This window comes from Lolium perenne, chromosome 2, assembly GCF_019359855.2.
Source record: "Lolium perenne isolate Kyuss_39 chromosome 2, Kyuss_2.0, whole genome shotgun sequence".
Lineage (NCBI taxonomy): Eukaryota > Viridiplantae > Streptophyta > Magnoliopsida > Poales > Poaceae > Lolium > Lolium perenne.
The window spans coordinates 189,695,302-189,700,323 of record NC_067245.2 but is presented as its reverse complement, the minus strand read 5'-3'; the positions used below and the strand labels follow the sequence as shown (position 1 = coordinate 189,700,323).

General features: G+C 46.7%; 1 long non-coding RNA gene across 1 annotated transcript; it reads left to right on the top strand.

Moving 5' to 3' along the window:
* Positions 1–3,115: 3,115 nt before the first annotated feature.
* Positions 3,116–4,729, top strand: LOC139836107 (uncharacterized). The gene is made up of 2 exons (XR_011752224.1): positions 3,116–3,258; positions 4,494–4,729. It is a non-coding gene; the product is annotated as an uncharacterized lncRNA (long non-coding RNA).
* Positions 4,730–5,022: the final 293 nt, after the last annotated feature.

The window sequence follows — 5,022 nt, the reverse complement described above, 5'->3', positions numbered from 1 at the left end:
TATTGTAATCCTGTTGTAATGTTACCGCTCGTGTTAATTCCTCTGGCATCACGTGTGTGATTCGTCGCGCACGTCGTGTCGGAGGGCGTCTCTGGATTGATATCATGCGGATCTCGGCGGGATCGCTGGAATCCTCATGATACCGGTTCCGGGGCGTCACAAGTTGGTATCAGAGCCTCAGGTTGACGGTACCCCACTAGTCCAGCCTATAGGATAACCTTGCCAACGGTCGTTGAGTTTGGAGTGTCAAAACTATTTTCTAAAATTCGTTGGATAGATCTGATTAGTTCTGATTTTTCTCCTTACCTCTGTTCTTTCTCCTCTTACCTTTGCGAGTTTTGAGTCTTCTTCTCTTATCTTCTTCTCCGAGTCTTAGGTTCCGACGTGGGTTGGACGATCTTTGCCTTCACCTATAAGGACCGATCTCTGAAGACTTTCCGACAGAAGAACATCACCGACGGCTAACCTTGTCTTCTTTGTTTGACATCATCTTTGTTTCCGTGATCCTTCTTCAAATCCTTGTGCTTTTACCCCATCGAATCTTCGTTGATGATGCTTGTCAAGATCGTCAATCTGTGTTCCTGGAGTTGGTTGCACGATTCTCTTATTCATGTACAGAGTAATACTTTGAGTGCGGGATGGAGTCGCGACCATACCGACTACTCTTATTATTCGCTCTTGTTACTTGAATCGGTTTATCAATGAGATTCTTACTCCTTCCATCTTTGTGTACGGCGCCTGATCATCTGCAACCGAGATTCTCGACAGAAGCGCATCATCAACACCGGAACAACGACTTCCTGTTAGTGGTGTCGCCGATCTACGTGGAGCAAGAATTCTTGTTAGTGGTGTCGAGGAGATCGACACATCGCCTGAAGACTCGATAGTTCACCTCTCTCCCTCGTACCTTGAGGTGGAACCTCGGGGCGAGGTTCCTTGTTAGTGGTGTCGATTGTAACGGCCCAGGATAATACCCCTCTATTAGTTTGCCTGTTGTTTTTGTTTGTGCATCATAAGCATCATATGCATCTTATCACGTCACCTTTGTTTTATAAAAATTGCATGAGATAGTGTTCTTGTGTTTTTGTTTGGCTCTCTCCCTCTCTCTTGTTTTTCTAATCCATGCTCCAACCCTCAATCTTCTTCTCCTTCTCACTTGTGATGTTCCAATCCTAATCTTAATCTCCCCTCTCTTAATCTTTGCTCTTGTCCAACCAGAACATGTTTTTTTCCCAAAATTCTATCAAAGGTTATATAAAACCTCATTTCTCCTCTTCTATTTATTTTGAAATCAAATATATTTCAGCAAATCTGTAAACTATGGCAGTTTGTTTTGTTTGAGAACTTACAAGGACACTTTCAAAAAAAAAATTCAAATTATGATCTCTCCCTTTTAATTCTAAAATGAAGTTTTAAATCAAAACAAATAAAATGAAACCTAAGCTAACTAACATAGTCTAACTAGCCTGGGAGTGAGGTTTTGCCTAGTTTGTCTAACCCAACCCAGCGGCCACTTTGCCTATCCAGGAGAGGAGCTCCTTTTGTCCCCGCTGCTCACGCGAGGCGTGTGAAGCTTTCGTGGTCGACGTCACCGTCGCCTTCCTCCCCTTCTAATCCCACCCAGGACTCCAAGAACCCTAGCCCTTGTGTCCCTTCCCTTCCCATCCGCCGCCACTCCTCTGCCCGACGCTCGCCATCTCTTCTTGGACGCCAAGCTCCACCTCCATGACCAGCAAGATCACCGCCATGTTCTGCTTCACCTCGTCCACGAGCTCACCTGATCCGTGGAATCGGACCTCCATCCTCTCCTCTCCATCCTGGACGACGTCAAGGACGCCAACTCCCGCAGCTGCTCGAGCCATCCTCACCATCAACGTCTACCCCCCGGCCACCGTCTCCTCCTCCGTCGCCGGCGGCCCTCCACCTCTCCTTCAGCACCCCTGGGTGAGCACCACACTTTTCCCCCTACCCTGCATGCCTCAACATATCTGCATCATCGAACGGGAGAACGAGATCGATTTGAAAACGAAAACAAAAACGAAAAGGTGCAGTTTGATCTGTTTCACGGTGGCCACTTTCGACGCAGATCCTCGCCGGCACAGTCCATATCAGCACGAGATTCTTGTTTCTCTAGATGCACCACATCACCAGCTATCTACTGGTTTTTGAATCATCCCAAACGGCGCAGTATCGGCTACGCCATCGTCTTCCAAAGATGACACCAGAAAACTGTTTCAGTTTTCAGTTTTCAGTTCGCTGTCTCGTCTGTCCGTTTTCCGGCGACCCTCCCCGTCGCATGTGTGCACCGTTTCCACCCAAGCCACCTCCATTCGAATCGTGGCACAATCATCTTGCTCAACGTCATTTGTTTCATTCAAAACGGTGCACAGAATTGTTGCGAGCGACACTTTAAAATCTGTGCAGATTCGCGTCTACAGGAAATCGCAAGTGTCAATCTTCAGTTTCAAGTGTTCAAAAATTCAGACAGCTGCTCTACACACCTTACGTTGTCGGAAGCCTGTATCATATCAAATCCGATCGAGCAGCCCAATGGGTTTGCTCCTTGCTCCACGCTGAAGCTACCTGAGTTCAAATCCTGTACGGAGCAGTAAAACCACCTTTTTGCATCCTTGCCACGCGGCGCCTACGTGGCCGTGGACCCATCTGTCTGTGCCTCTGGCTATCTTCCAGCACGGTGTAAACATTTTTCCGGCTCAATTCAAACTCAGTTTCCAGACGCAATCAGATGCTTTTCAAACCAATTGTTTTTGCACTTTTATAAATCAAAATCAAACAACTTTATATCCATTTTGATCAGAAAAACATAAGGAACAATAATAAGCCATCCATTCATCTGTTTGCATCTCGCATCATGTCGCGCGTTGATAGACGTGCATGTATACCTAACATATATGCGGAGTATTTCGGATATCCACCTAAGGTCTCCCCGCTCCGTTTAACTTTGAAGTAGATCACCCTTGCCATGCTAACCAACACTTAAATTTACCGGTAGGAATGCAACTCCAACCTAAATTGCGTGTCCGGGGTTCCGACTCCGATTAAATTGGATAAGTGCATCGCATCATATCTGCCATGTCATGCATATCATCTTGATCATGCCGGATCTTCTTTATCCGTAGTAGTAAGACTTGCATACGTTGTGTGTTCCAGCATTTTGCTTCTTCCCGGATAGGATCACGAAGTGGTGATGTGAGGTACGACGAGTGCTACGACAAGTTCTTCTGCAGCTTTTCACAGGCGAGCCCACCCCTTCACCTATTTTACTTTTACATGCTCTTTTGATCTATTGCTATCCTTATGTTGCGATTCTGTTGTGTCACGTGTCCTATCCACCTGTTACCTATATGTCCGAGATACACCTCCTCGCCCTACCTATTGTTTGTTGTTTGCCAGCCTTGCGAGTCGTAGGCGTGTTTAGGCTCTGTTGTTTATCTCGATCTGTTATCGGTATATGTTGGGTTGTTGGGAGGTTTTTACATGCTATATTATTTGTTGGAGATAATCACACTTTACTTTATTGTTAACAACTAAAATTGTAAGCAGAGGCATCTGTGAGCCCCTTTGCGAAAGCATCGGAACTTTGACTCGCTAATGTCCCCTAGGACCCGAGTTCTTGTTATCTGTTCCGAGATTGAGCGCTCTACCCGTACGTGGGGGAATGGGATCCCCATCACCCACTACCTTTCCTCGAGTCTGTTTATTGGGAGCCACAACCTTGGTTTTATTTGCCCATATGCACGATGCACGATTTACTTCCTGTTGCCTTCGGGTGTTTATATTCTGTACTGTACTCATAACGCGGGACTCCTTATCCTTGGCCGGTCGTTAGTGCCCGCCTTGGAAGCCGTCGCAAACCTCTGGGTCCGTATCGGAGTACGGCCGAACTTCGTCACGGGTAGCTTAGTTGGGTGGCTCCCATTAAACTTTCTCTTGCATTGGGAACGGTCTTGTTGTGAGACTCCACCTGTAGTAAGTGGGTTCGAGCATGCGTATGGTTACATTTGGGCAACCCCTGCAGGGTGTACATCTTATCGATAAGCCGTGTCCGCAGTTATGGACGACTTGGAATTGTATAGCTTGATCATAGAACAACTTACACCTTATTTCCTGTTGTTAATAATTTACTAATAAAACTCTTTCAAAAGTGTGTGTGCCTTTGCAATACCTCTTGGCGAAGGGGGATCGCATTGGCTGGGTTATGTTTGTGTAGTATTTATCTGTTACCTTGTGCGCTCTCTTATCTTATCTGATAGACGGATGTTGTAGCGTGTCTCTATTGGTTATAGTTATGCTGCCGCTAAACCTACCATATAGCCCCGGGCGATATATATATATATACTCGCCCGGCGAGCATAGCCATTTCTAGTCTCGCTAAGTACGTGCCGGAGTTCGTTCCTTGGTACTTACCCTCGCCTTCCTTTCTTTTTGTCTCCTCCCCCTTTTGTCGGCAACCGATGGCCCGACTTTGACAGGTACGAGATGATGACGTTAGCAAGGTTACCCTTCCGGCTTGGCCTGGGCAGGGTTATGGACGCCACTGGTTATCTTCAGGACTCTTAGTCCAATTTGTATCTTGTCCGTACTCGGACGTATTCGATCTTTTGTATGATTTGGATCTTTGTATTGTATATTTGTATCTTGACTCGTTGGAGTCATTGTTGTAATATATGTATCTTGTGGGCTCTATTGTAATCCTGTTGTAATGTTACCGCTCGTGTTAATTCCTCTGGCATCACGTGTGTGATTCGTCGCGCACGTCGTGTCGGAGGGCGTCTCTGGATCGATATCATGCGGATCTCGGCGGGATCGCTGGAATCCTCATGGTACCGGTTCCGGGGCGTCACAACGTACGAGCAGTATGGCGCGTACGAGCCAACCTCCTACGCGGAATCCATCATATGCACGCGTCGACTCATCTCTACTTGACCGCTCACAATCAGCTCGCATGTCTCCGCCCCATGGCGCCACACAGGTATTATCAGATACATTTAAAATTATAAA